This window comes from Berghia stephanieae, chromosome 14, assembly GCF_034508935.2.
Source record: "Berghia stephanieae isolate SIO BIC M18660-M18661 chromosome 14, UCSD_Bste_1.3, whole genome shotgun sequence".
Taxonomy (NCBI): domain Eukaryota; kingdom Metazoa; phylum Mollusca; class Gastropoda; order Nudibranchia; family Aeolidiidae; genus Berghia; species Berghia stephanieae.
In genome coordinates, this window is record NC_088373.1 from 2,439,395 (window position 1) to 2,454,394 (window position 15,000).

Genomic DNA, 15,000 nt, shown 5'->3' on the forward strand with positions numbered 1-15,000 from the left:
CATCATTCATCATCTCATCATGTAATATTACATCATTTCTATAATCAGTATTTTCATCATATTCATATCTCAATATCCTTGATTCAGTATTTTCTATTTTAAGAATCAGTGTTTGCTTGGAAAGATGAATGTTAATGGTTTTTCGTTTTTTTTCATTTTAAATTTGTGTTGTTGTTGTTTTTTATTTGTTGTGTTTAGAAGATTTTTTTTTATTCTTTGAGTTGTTTTTTTTAGAAGGGTGTTAGTTAGAAAGGATTGGATTGTTTGGTTTTTGATTGTATTTTTTACTATAGTTGTTTTTGGAGGTTTCGATTTTTTGTTTGTGTTGTTGTTTTTTTTTACGTAATAGTTGTTTTTAGGAAGGATTTGTTTGTTTGTTTTTTGTTGTTTTTTTACGTAATAGTTGTTTTTAGGAAGGATTTGTTTGTTTGTTTTTTGTTGTTTTTTTACGTAATAGTTGTTTTTAGGAAGGATTTGTTTGTTTGTTTTTTGTTGTTTTTTTACGTAATAGTTGTTTTTTAGGAAGGATTTGTTTGTTTGTTTTTTGTTGTTTTTTTACGTAATAGTTGTTTTTAGGAAGGATTTGTTTGTTTGTTTTTTGTTGTTTTTTTACGTAATAGTTGTTTTTAGGAAGGATTTGTTTGTTTGTTTTTTGTTGTTTTTTTACGTAATAGTTGTTTTTAGGAAGGATTTGTTTGTTTGTTTTTTGTTGTTTTTTTACGTAATAGTTGTTTTTAGGAAGGATTTGTTTGTTTGTTTTTTGTTGTTTTTTTACGTAATAGTTGTTTTTAGGAAGGATTTGTTTGTTTGTTTTTTGTTGTTTTTTTACTTAATAGTTGTTTTTAGGAAGGATTTGTTTGTTTGTTTTTTGTTGTTTTTTTTACGTAATAGTTGTTTTTAGGAAGGATTTGTTTGTTTGTTTTTTGTTGTTGTTGTTTTTTTTTTGTATTTTTGCATCGTTTCTGTTTCAATTATATTTTTGGTTTTAGCGTGTGTGTTTTTAATTATTTATTTATGTATTTATTTATTTATCATTTTAAATTATTTTTTCAAATCTGATTTTTGTTCCGTTTACTTCTTTCAATTTTTGAGCGAGAAAATTTTATTGTTTACTTCCACAGGTTGTTTGTTTTTGTTGAGATTTTTTTCTTCTTTGGGGTGGGGGTGGGGGTTGTTTTGGGAAGGGGTGGGGAGGAGGAGTGGGGGGGGGGGGGGGCTTTCAATGCAAGTATAGATTTTAAATTATTATTATTATTATTATTATTATTATTATTATTATTATTATTATTATTATTATTATTATTATTATTATTATTATTATTATTATCATTATTATTATCATTATCATCATCATCATCATCATCATCATTCTACCTATGTCCCATTAGGGTGATAGTTGATTACAGTCAATTTCACCATCGTCACGACTGTGACCATCATATCATTACATACTACAGATACACAACACAGCCAAATGCATTCATTATGTATTATGTATTATGACCCAGTAGTTAACGTGTTGATGGCGAAACCGAATAAATTTCGAACATGTGTTATGAGTGTTATTGTTTGCCATTTTAATCGATGATCATAATCTATAAATATAGATAGTATGCGCTCGGCTAAGAAGCTCATAACATTGCCATCCGGAAGTATAGATAGAATGAAGATGACGTCACTCAAGCCTTTGTTATTGTATTTTGCCATCCGCGTTTGTGAGTACTTCTCACTAAACTGTATCAACCACACTATAAACGTTCATGGATACACACAGTTTTGTGTGTTGGTCCGTTATACTTCCGGATGACAATGTTATGAGCTTCTTAGCCAAGCGCATACTATCTATAGATAGTTCGAAGATGACGTCACTCAGGTCTTTGTTATTGTATTTTGCCATCCGCGTTTGTGAGTACTTCTCACTAAACTGTATCAACCACACTATAAACGTTCATGCATACACACAGTTTTGTGTGTTGGTCCGTTATACTTCCGGATGGCAATGTTATGAGCTTCTTAGCCAAGCGCATACTATCTATAGATAGTTCGAAGATGACGTCCTCAGGTCTTTGTTATTGTTTTTTTTTTTTTGCCATCCGCGTTTATGAGTAATGCTCACTGAACTGTATCAACCCGACTATAAACGTTCATGGATACACACAGTTTTTTGTGTTGGTCCGTTATACTTCCGGATGGCAATGTTATGAGCTTCTTAGCCAAGCGCATACTATCTATAACGGACCAACACACAAAACTGTGTGTATCCATGAACGTTTATAGTCGGGTTAAAACAGTTCAGTGAGTAATTCTCATAAACGCGGATGGCAAAAAAAAAAAAAACAAAGACCTGAGTTACGTCATCTTCGAACTATCTATAAAGATGTACCTTATATTATGCGGCTACGTTGTCTTGTGGTATGACACTCGCTTTCGGATCGGAATGTCCTGTGTTCGAGCCTCGCTCGGCGCATAGTTGAGTCCTTGGAAAAGACTCTTTACAAACATTCTCTCACCGTACTCAAGTGTAAAAGGAGTACCTGGTCGTTAACAGCGTTGTCTCTGTCCGAAAAAAAAGTGTATATAAAAAAACACGCGTCATGTCTCGTTCTACATGTTTAGTGTTGCTGTTGGCTAGGGATCCTTTGTAAAGCGCGTTGAGCACATTTGGTTGATATTGCGCTATATAAAAGCTCCAAGTTTTTGTTTGTTTTTGTTTTTTTTTCAATTTCTTTGGGTTAGATAATGAGAAATAAAATCCACCCAAGCTAACATTGGGTGTGAACGACGAGTATAATACATCACTGATTGGTGGGAGGCATCACATGAGATGCTCTGAGCATGCGCACAAATCAGTTCTGAACATCGTTTTCAAGTCAACTGGCCGTTGTTTATTTCTATTCGAAAGTTTCTATTCAGGTGGAAATCGACCCCCGCGGGTCAAGGGTTAACCCCGTCCAATCGTGTCCCCCTGATGTGGTCCGTGTAACAAGAACGATAACAAGACACGGATGAGTTCCCTCCCCTTAGGCCTCGATTTGTTATGTTATTCACTGTGCAGTACTAATTGATTGATTTTATATTGATCTCGTCCCCCAGTAGTAGTGATGTTGTTTCATCAATCTTTGGCTTTGGGTGGTCATGATTGAATGTTTATGGTAGGATCTGGGTGGGTGGGGGGGGGGGGGGGGACCGCAACAGCGGCGGTAAGTAGTAACAGAAGCACCACCTGACGGTTTATTCTATCACTTTACAACGAAAATCAGTCTACTCAGAAATAAAAATTAATTTTTAATAATAGCTATGTATCGGTCACTGATGTTGATTTTCATCAATCTTTGGGTGGTGGTGAATGAATGTTTATGGTAGAATCTGGGTTTTTTTGGTGACCACAGCAGCAGCAGTAGTAACCCCTGATGATTCTTCTCTTTCTTGTTGTTGTTGTTGTTGTTGTTGTTGTTGTTATTAATATTATTATTAATATCATTATTAATATTATTATGATTATTATTATTATTATTATTATTATTATTATTAATATTATTATTATTAATATTATTATTATTAATATTATTATTATTATTATTATTATTATTATTATTATTATTATTATTATTATTATTATTATTATTATTATTATTACTATTATTATTATTATTATTATTATTATTATTATTATTATTATTATTATTATTACTATTAATATTCATCATCATCACCATCGTGTTCATCATTATCGTCATCATAATTTCTACGCACCCAATCAGGATAGCCCGACTCACCCTGTGGCTTTATCACCAATGTCTATGACTAATTGATTGATATTCTATCGATTTCTGCTGATCGATTCGATGAAAGGGTGTTTTGTATGGAGATACACATGCCAGGAACCCCCTTGTTCTTGTGGCGGTGGTTAATTGGTGATGTTGGTGGTGGTGGTGGTGGTGGAGATGGTGACGGCGGATCACAACAACTTAATCAACTTGCAGATAACTTATTGATGTAAATATGGTCTATGGGCAAGTGCTTGGTAAGTTAGTTATGAAGGCTTATGAATAGAATTTATGGTGTCATCATGACGAGAGCGAATGCTCGAAACAATATTGAAGAAGTGGATCATAATTATACTAGAATCATTTTATTAAAAATCCTTTTATCATAATGTGAGACGATTATTATGGCTTTGTATATATATATATATATTATATATATATATATATATATATTATATATTATTATATATTATTAATAGTTATAAAATATTCATTCAATTTCCAGTATTAAATTATCCCAACAAACTCCTAATATCGTTTTGAGATGATGAGTCATAAATGGCATATATTTACAAGATCAATTCTACTTCGGATTAGCAGAAATAAAGAGTTTGTCGGTTTTCGAGTGTTTGTTTTACAGAGGTAAATACAAAAATATGATAACATCTCAAATACCTTTCGGTTTATCGATATTTCTGTTTTGGTCGTTTTCGATTTAACAGGTAATCACTGGGGGTTTTTTTTAACGAGCAGTTTCGAAAGTAGACATGAACGGGGTTAGAATATCTCAGACACAGGACAGAACATTGGACAATGAATAGAAAATGTCAGTTATGGTATTCTATACAATTTATGATACCACCGGTCATCGCATTTTGAAACAGCAGTAATAAATAGTTTGTCAATAGTCTTCAACAGTCGTATCGTCATTTCCTTCCTAATGACGTATGGTAACTTAGTAACACTGGCTCTAAACTATCGGAACAATGGCGGACGCCGTATGAAATATTTATCCGGCGAGCTTAAACGCGTATCCAGAGGAAAATAACCCCATCAATTTGATCATGTTTTGACTTTTACACATTCTGATCACAAGGAATATGAAAAGGGAATGAAAAGTTCTAGCCAGCATGTAGAATAAAAAGTAATGATTTTCTTTGTTTAGAACCAAGATGGCCGCCGTTGCCGGGCGCGTGACATCAGACTATTGAATCCAATTGTCGAGTGTTTGTTTTACAATGCCAAAAATAGATATTACGATTACATCTCAAATACCATTCTATTTATTAATGTTTGTTTTTTTATTTGACTGTTTTCGGTTTTAACCCTCTCCATACCAACTATAAGAAAATCGTCACATTCGTTACGATACAACTAACATTTTTCTTATTCAAATTTCTCTTGTACATCATAACATTTAAAGAAAATGAACAGTGTGGTGTAGGGCTTGTTTTGCTAAATAAATTATTTATCGCAAGAACGTATTGCTATCGTGTTTGAGTGATAAAAAAAATATTTTTGTGTTAGTTGGATGTGAAGTTTTGGGGAAACCCTGAAATTGTCTGGTAAGGAGAGAGTTAACTGGTTTCCACTGTACCCTAAAACTAAGGCAGACACAAAAGTGGACTTGTACGGGGTTAGACATGAGTCAGAGGCAGGACACAGCCTGGACAATGAATAGGAAATGTCAGGAGTGTTACACTGTATAATTAATAGAAACATCAGGTTAGAAAAGTATAAGAAATGGGCAAGAGCTGTTGAAAGCAGAAAATACTATATTATTATTATTATTATTATTATTATTATTATTATTATTATTATTATTATTATTATTATACTATTATTACTATTATTATTATTATTATTATTATTATTATTATTATTATTATTATTATTATTATTATTATTATTATTATTATTATTATTATTATTATCATTATCATCATCTTCATCATCATCATCATTCCAATACTAATCCACCAATCAAATTCAATCTACCCACATTTACCCAAAGGCAACAATCCCAGCAGATTACGTGATTACAATATTATTTTAAGGTACAGCCTGAGAGATTAGAGACCCTTCTACAAACACTAACACTAACAACATCATTTGTCGGATTGTCTCTGTGTACATTGTCTCAGATATAGCTCTGAGCTGGTATCTGTAGGTTTTACCTTTGAAGGCTGGATATATATATATATATATATATATATATCCTCTGTGATATCTATTCCCTATTTTTTAAATAAATTAATCTTCCGAATAAAAACAAACAACCAAACAAACCGACAAAAAACACCCCCCCCCCCACCCCCACCCCACCCCACCCCACCCCACCCCACCCCTCATGACAAAGAAGATGTAATCTAGGCCGGACCTACATTACGGTGCCGTAAAATAAAGTAGGCTTACGCTTTTTAGAACTATCTAGCTCATACTTAATGAAATAAAATTGAGATGACAGACATGAGACTCGAACCTATGTCCTCCTGGTTCTTGTGCAATATCTCCTAATTCATTCCGACATCACGCCGTCACGACAACAATAATTCCGACAATACGTCATCTGTTATTCCAGTTATCTGATATTTCTTTTTCTTTCTTTTTTTTTTTTTTTTTTGTTCCGTTTCTTCAATGCTTGGCTGCAATGCAATTATCCTTTCTATCTGTCCCTTTAACTCATTCAACCCTAACACCGACTATATCTGTAGTTGACCCGGGTTACTTTTACCCCATGCCTTTTTATTACATTTTTCTGAGACAAATTATAGGAGTAGAATCAAAGCTAATGTTCTTAATTTTTACATGTTAATGGAAGTTGAACGAAACTATTTATGTACATGCTGATTTTAATACATTTTTTTCCAATTTTAGAAAAGTAGCAAAAATCTCTAGGATTGAGTGAGTTAACCCAATACGAGCAGGCGTCACTCAGATCTTTGTTACTGGTTTTAGCGTCATCATCCGCGTTTACGAGTAATTCTCACTAAACTGTATTAACCAGACTATAAACGTTCAAGGTTACACATAGTTTTATGTGTTGGTCCGGACCAACACACAAAACTTTGTGTAACCTTGAATGTTTAAAGTCTGGTTAATACAGCTAGGTGAAATTACTCATAAACGCGGATGGCAAAAAGCAATAACAACGATCTGAGTGACGTCAACTTCATAATATCTATATTTTCGGATGGCATTGTTGTGAATTTCTTAGCCAAGCGCATGGCATCTATAAATGTTTAAGGTTACAGAATTGATGGTATGCATTTAAGTGAAATACATTCAATAAATATACCCGCCAAATCAATCGTAACAACACATAGTTTACGCCCTGCCCCATGTTTTGGGACGAAGGGTTACGGTATAGATAGTATGCGCTTGGCTCAGAAGCTCATAACATGGCCATCCGGAAGTATAACGGACCAACACACAAACTCTGTGTAACCATGAACTTTTATAGTCTGGTTAATACAGTTTAGTGAGAACAACTCACAAACGCGGATGGCAAAAACAATAACAAAGGCCTGAGTGACGTCATCTTCGAACTATCTATAATTGAATATTGCAAGAAATTAGGTTTGGTCGTGAAAGGGTTAACGATGCCGCTCTCCGAAAGCAGAAGGAAATGAAAGAGATGGCGCGTTATCGGCTTGTCTATCGCGATGGGACGATGCAATCATCAAACTCACGCAGTGTTACCTGATTAGGTTTGGCCGTGAAAGGGTTAACGATGCCGCTCTCCGAAAGCAGAAGGAAATGAAAGAGATGGCGCGTTATCGGCTTGTCTATCGCGATGGGACGATGCAATCATCAAACTCACGCAGTGTTACGTGATGTGATGAGATCTGGTCTTGGGGCATATCGATCATCGCCGTCAGAGGTCATGTGATCGGGGTGATCTGTGTGTGTCTGTGTGTCTGTGTGTGTGAGTGTCTCTGAGTGTCTGTGTCTGTGTGTTTGTGTATTTGTATGAGTTGGTTTGATCGTAATTTGTTTTGTTTTTATGTTTTATTGTGTGGTGTTGTGTGTATATATGTGTGTTTGTGTGAGTGTGAGTGTCTGTGTGTGTATTTGTACGCATTTAAGAGTTGGTCTGTTTATTTGTTGTTTTGTTTTGATGTTTTATTGTGTGGTGTCCTGAGTATGTATGTGTGTGTCTGTGTGTGTGTGTGTGTGTGTGTGTTTGTGAGTGGGTGTGTGTATTGGTAAGTTGTTTTTTTATACCTACATTGATAAAAGTGTTTTTGTAAATGTGCTTTCTATGTTGTAAATTTTTGTGTTAATTTCCAAGAGTTTCTTTTATTTATTTCTTTTTTGTGTGTTGTTTTGTTGTTTTGTTTTTTTAAGGGGGATGTGTTTTTTTTTCTTCTTTTTCTTTTTTTTTTTTTAAACTTTTTTTTTACCTTTTTCTTGTCTTGTTTCTTTTTATATTCAGGTGTGTGTGTGTGTGTGTGTGTTTGTGTTTGTGTTTGTGTGTGTGTGTGTGTTTGTGCGTGTGTGTTTGTGTGTGTGTGTGTTTGTGCGTGTGTGTGAGTGTGTGCGTGTGTTTGTGCGTGTGTGTTTGTGCGTGTGTGTGTGTGTGTGTTTGTGTGTGTGTGTGTGTGTTTGTGCGTGTGTGTGTGTGTGTTTGTGCGTGTGTGTTTGTGTGTGTGTGTGTGTGAGCGTGCGCGTGTGTGTTTCCACCCTTGTACTTCCTAACCTTTCAACACATAATAATGATAATAATGATACATAGCATGACTCACACAGAAGATTAGAATCTGACCAAAGAAACTCGACACCCTTTTCGATAAATTATTCACATCACAACATGGTTCTGCTATTTCATTTTATCAACAGAAATCTGAAAAGGTGAGTATGAAACAGTACCAGGCAAAACAGGAAGAAGAGAAATATAGATAGAACGAAATTGACGTCGCTCAGCTCTTTGCTTATAGATAGAACGAAGATGACGTCACTCAGGTCTTTGTTAATGTTTCTTTTTTTTTTCTCTCTTTTTTTTTTTTTTTTGCCATCCACGTTTATGGGTAATTTTCACTAAACTGTATTAACCAGACTACAAACGTTCAAGGATTTACATAGTTTTGTGTGTTGGTACCTTATTTTTCCGGATGGCAATGTTGTGAGCTTTTTAGCCATGCGCATACTATCTAATTGTTTTTAGACAACAATGTTAATGATTAGTTCTCACTAAATAAATGCTATCATAAACGTCTAAAGTGACGCATAGTTTTGTGTGTTGGTACGTTAAATCCGACTGGCGAATGTTGTATTTATTTTACCTAAACACATAGCATCAATAAGAGAAAAAAAAATGGTCCCCAAGAATCAGCCTGCCTGGCCTACCAATACAAACGGAGACTAAAATATGGAGACAATGAAACTTAGGGGCTCCTTCCCAATGGGGGTGTTCAATTTCAAGTCGGTAAACATGGCATTTGTGTACTGATGTGTTTGAATAAAATACACCCCATTTCTACCCGCTATATTATCAAGTGTACAAATACACAAAAAGTTTAAAGTATGAAAGACTTTAATAAGATGATATCACCCAATTGAATATTATAGAAAGCTGCGAAACCCCGTGCCAAATTTCAATTGTATTACGTAAAAATTATGAGCCAAAGGATGTTTACCGACCTGGAACGACCGACCTGACATAGATACGTATCGTCTGCTATTAAAACCCTATTGAGACTTCAGAAGTTGCGCGTCTTTGTCCTATAATTAGATCGAAGATGACGTCACTCAGGTCTTTGTCATTGTTTTTTTTTTTTTTTCCTTTGCCATCCACGTTTATGAGTAATTATCACTAAACTGTATTAACCAGACTATAAATGTTTAAGGTTACACATAGTTGTGTGTGTTGGTCCGTTATACTTCCGGATGGCAATGTTGTGAGCTTCTTAGCCAAGCGCACTATCTATAACGGTCCAACACACAAAACTATGTGTAACCATGAACCGTTATAGTCCTGTTAATACGGTTTAGTGAGAATTACTCATAAACGAGGATGGCAAAAAACAATAATAACGTAATTGGGACGATTTGACAGCGTATAGATAGTTAGAAGATGACGTCATTCAGGTCTTTGTTATTGTTTTTTGCCATCCGCGTTTATGAGTAATGCTCACTGAACTGTATCAACCTGACTATAAACGTCGGGATACACACAGTTTTGTGTGTTGGTCCGTTATACTTCCGGATGGCAATGTTATGAGCTTTTTAGCCAAGCGCATACTATCTATATTCCTCACACAAGGACACGCATTTCCGGCGCTGCAAACTATCGCCTGTATCCATCTGCCATTGGACATTAAGGTATGGTAAATTATTCAGGTCTAATTGAAAACATCGAAGTGACAACATGGGGAGCAGCAGCAGCACTCGATTGTGTAAGATAAATATCTGAATAGGCGTGCGTTTTTTGTTTTGTTTTTTTTTTTTTTTTGTTTGTTGCTTTAGGTCTCTTCCAACACAATTGAGGTTATATGAGAGACCGCTGAAACAAAAAAAAAAAAACAAGCAATCTAACAAAAATAGTACAAATGTAAATCAAAATCATAACCTAAAGATATCATAAGCTAAACTATAAATAACCAAGAACAAACAGGCAGAAGATTTACAGAAAAGAAAAAAAATCCCCTGTCAAAAATACAATCACAAACCAAAGAAGCAGGATAGGCTAGTAACGAGGAGAAGAAACGACATCACTATCGGATCGTACACCCATGCGAACATCATAGGTATATGATTCAAGGGTGATGCTCCCATCCAACCACCCAACAAAGTAGAAAAAAAGAGAAAAAAAATACAAGAAAAAAAAATATAAATAAATAAATAAAGGAAAAAAAAAAACAAAGAAAGAAGAAAAACAAAAACAAACACCCCTACGTTTTCGGAAGACCAATCTGGCAGCATTATTTTGGACTGAGCTATTTTTGACATACCTTGTGCACAAGATCTTCTGGTTTCAGAGTGATGGCATCTTATTTTCTAGCCTAAATATAGATAGAACGTAGATGACGTCATTCAGGCCTTTGTTATTGTTTTTTGCGATCCGCGTTTGTGAGTAATTCTCACTAAACTGTATTAACCAGACTATAAACGTTTAATTTTACACAAAGTTTTGTGTGTTGGTCCGTTATACTTCCGGATGGCAATGTTGTGAACTCCTTAGCCAAGCGCATACTATCTATATGCTGGTTGTCAATAAAGATCATCCCTCTTATACATTCCGTCATCCTATGAATCTGCTTAGCTACACATCCTGTTACTAAAAATAGTTATGTCACCTTATGATTCAATATGTAACCTATTCGTTGTTAGTGCTCCAGAGGACTGTTTAGACACTTCCAAATAGTTTTGAACCGGAAGAGTGTGGCTTGAATTATGGAAACAGTAAAGCAATTATGACGAGTGAGTAAAATAAATAAACAGTAAATAATTAGGTCTAATAATATATTTTTCACATTTACTTAGTTTTCGAGAAAATGTGACCCCTCGGCTCAAAACGGTATTAAGTCGGGATGATTAAGATAATGAAAACTGAATTTGGAGCCAGAAATATCATGCTTAAGTTGAGTTTATATGCTTTATAGAGGAGAAGAAATATTATATTTTACTGTGCTAAATACCAATGTTTTTTTTTGACCAGTTTAACTATAATTTGACTTTTTAGCATCTGGTCCATCTCGACTTAATACCGTTTTAAGACGTTGGGTCACAAATTTGGTCAGGTTCGTGTAAGGGGCCAAGGAATTGTATAAAATCTAACAGTGCATTGCAAAATGAAGACAGCGTTGTTGTTGTTGTAACGTTTTACTACCCAGATATAACAACCGGCGGTTCAATTAATTATTGGTTAGCGGGATGTGATATATGGTGTGTGTGTGTATGTGTGTGTGTGTATGTGTGTCTGTATTCAATGTATGTGTTTGTGTGTGTGTGTATTGAATGTGTTTGTGTGTATTGCATGTGTGTGTGTTTGTGTGTGTGTGTATGTATTGAATGTGTGTATGTATAGAATGTGTGTATGTATGTGTGTATATTGAATGTGTGTGTGTGTGTGTAATGCATGCGTGTGTGTGTGTGTGTGTGTGTGTGTTGAATGCGTGTGGTGATCGAATAATAGTGATTCATCAACTGTGGGAGAAAATTGTCATTGAACAGAAGCGGGGTTTCTTTTGTTTTGTTTTATGGGGGTTTTTTTACGTTCCTTTCCTTTTTCCCCCATTTTTTTCTCTCCCACTCTTTCACTCTCTCTCTCATTAAAAATTCTAGTGCCATTTAACGATACAGTGACTCAATCAATACGCTCCATGATGAATGGAATTGAAATGAGAGTGTTTATGTGGAGGGATTGGTTGGGGGAGGGGGAGAGGTATGGGGGGAGAGGGGGAGAAGGAGCGAGGGGGGGGGAGAGGTTTTATGTTTTTTATGTTTTTAAGGGTTTTACGGCACTTGCAACACATTTAGGTCATATCAGCGCCAGTAAAAAGGAAGAAAATAAGATAGTAAAAAGTTATAGAAATACAATTAAAGTGGCCAAGAAAAGAGAAGACAAAAGGGGAATTGGTTCAAATAGGAAACAGATGTAGATTCCAAGAGCACACTATCAAAGCACTTAGTTTGAGATTACCTAAAAGTCTCATCCAGACAAAAGCACAGGTCCCCACTAAGAGGAATACACTCAAATGTTTTACAAATCGTATATACTATAAAGAAAACATAATACAATGCATAACAGAGAGATGATTTACAAGGAAAAAAATATCATCTCCCAAAACAATAACTATGCATTTGACTGTTTCCCTCCCAGTCAAGGTATCCGGCCAGGGCCAGGACAAAACCAAGTAATCTCATTCCAAGACAAAGACAGACAGCTAGTTGGAAAACAGATATAGGGGGATAGAAGACACAGTATGTACCTCCCTGCCCACTATGGGAGGCAGGAACCCCACCCAGGGGGGGGAGAGGTATAGGGTGGGTGAGAGGTATGAGTGGGGGGGGGGAAGAGGGGGAGAGGTATGGGGGAGTAGAGGGGGGGGGGGGGAGAAGAGGGAGAGCAGAATAAAGGGTGTCCATACGTTCGTTGATTTCCATGTTTTTTTGTAAATGGAGAGGCAGACAGTTTAACGCAATGGACGTGATACGTACGCCTATAGTTACCAATTGCGATTTTTTTTCATTTATATTATCCAATCATTTAAACAGTAATTGATATAATATGACATCCTCTAGAACGAGAAGTCCCAGGTTTGGGAGTGTTTGGCAAGATGAGGTTCATTTTAATCCATCGATATTTGAAGGACGAGTTTTTGTTATGTTTTTGGCCAAAATTTTAATGTGCTGTTTTTGTTTTTGTTCCGTTTTTTTTTTTTTTTTTTTGTTTTTTGTTTATTTTGTTTTGTTTTCTTGTTTGTTTTTTTTCCCGTTTTTTTTTTGTTTGTTTTTGGGAGTTCTTTTTGTGTGTTAGTTTCTTTTGTTTTTGTTTTTTTTGTTTGTTCGTTTGTGTAGCATGTAGCAATGACTATGAAAATTTTTGTTTTCTCTTTTTTTTCCTGTATAAAGAGGCCTGAGATACCCTTGGTACATGTCAAACACACAAATAGGTCGGGCCCAATTAGTGAGAATTTCTCACAATATGTTGGCACACTAATAAAGGAACGACATCGCAAAACCTGATGAAATGATGCTTTTTTTTTCAATCATCTGTGCTAAAATTGTGAGTGATGCTCAGGGATATGTGGGCTGTTTATTCTGGGTGATAGGCAAGCACTTTGGGTGGCTTTGGGTCTTCGGTTGACGGTCAGCGGTTGATTTCAGGGCTAAAATATAGATAGTATGCGCTTGGCTAAGAAGCTCATAACATTGTCATCCGGAAGTATAACGGACCAACACACAAAACTGTGTGTATCCATGAACGTTTATAGTCGGGTTAATACAGTTCAGTGAGCATTACTCGTAAACGCGGATGGCAAGAAACAATAACAAAGACCTGAATGACGTCATCTTCGAACTATCTATACTCACTTTTAAATTTTCGAGTAAAAAATAAAACAACTTAAATGTTTATTCGACTTAGTTTTTATAAAATATACGACAATATTTTCAAAAGTGTATGCAATCCATATTGATTGAAGAACTGAAGGCTCATACTATAGATAGATCGAAGTTGACGTCACTCCGATCTTTGTTATTTTATTTTTTGCCATCCGCGTTTATGAGTAATTCTCACTAAACAGTATTAACCAGACTATAGATAGAATGAAGTTGATGTCAATCGGGTCTTTGTTATTGGTTTTTGCCATCCGCGTTTTATGAGCAATTCTCACTAAACTGTGTTAACCAGACTATAAAAGTTTAAGGTTACACATGATTTTTTGTATTGGTCCGTTTTACTTTGGGATGGCAATGTTGTGAGCTTCTGGGCCAAGCGCATACTCTCTATCTATAGATAGAATGCGCTTGGCCAAGGAGTTCACAACATTGCCATCCGGAGGTCAGTGTCAGGCTATAGATAGAATGCGCTTGGCCAAGGAGTTCAAAACATTGCCATCCGGAAGTATAACGGACCAACACACAAACTCTGTGTAACCATGAACTTTTATAGTCTGGTTAATACAGTTTAGTGAGAACAACTCACAAACGCGGATGGCAAAAACAATAACAAAGGCCTGAGTGACGTCATCTGCATACTATCTATAAGATAATAGTTGAAAAGACATCCAGGTCAACAGCTTGACGGACATAACAACAAGAGGTCACAGAGGAACTATCAACTGATGGGTAAATTGTTAACAATAATAATAAATAGCACTTGTATAGAGCATATATACATGACTAGGTCATGCTTTAATGATGATGAACGATCGATAAAAATTAGAATTTTGTGAGTCTTCATAGAATAGTTAAATCATGGATCTGTGTCAAAGAAGTGTGTCAATGTGTGTCAATGAGTTATTTGTAAAAATTATGTGTGTTATCAAATGCCTCCAGAATTCAATATAATATGATATATTTTTTTTTTAAAAATCGATCTCCCATAAAGCTTTACAACAGTGTCCAGGAATTAGGGTGGTGATGATGGTCAATGATGATGATAATGATGATGATGATGGTCGATGATGATGATGCTTTAATGATGATGAATGATCGATAAAAATTAGAATTTTGTTAATTCGTGGATCTGTGTCATGAGATGCGTGTCAATGAGTTATTTGTAAAA

General features: G+C 35.3%; 1 protein-coding gene across 4 annotated transcripts in view; it reads right to left on the reverse strand.

The window, feature by feature from the left end:
- LOC144959708 (mast/stem cell growth factor receptor kita-like) overlaps positions 1 to 15,000 on the reverse strand; it is a 118,763-nt gene that overhangs the window by 102,576 nt on the left and 1,187 nt on the right. The window lies entirely within an intron of this gene.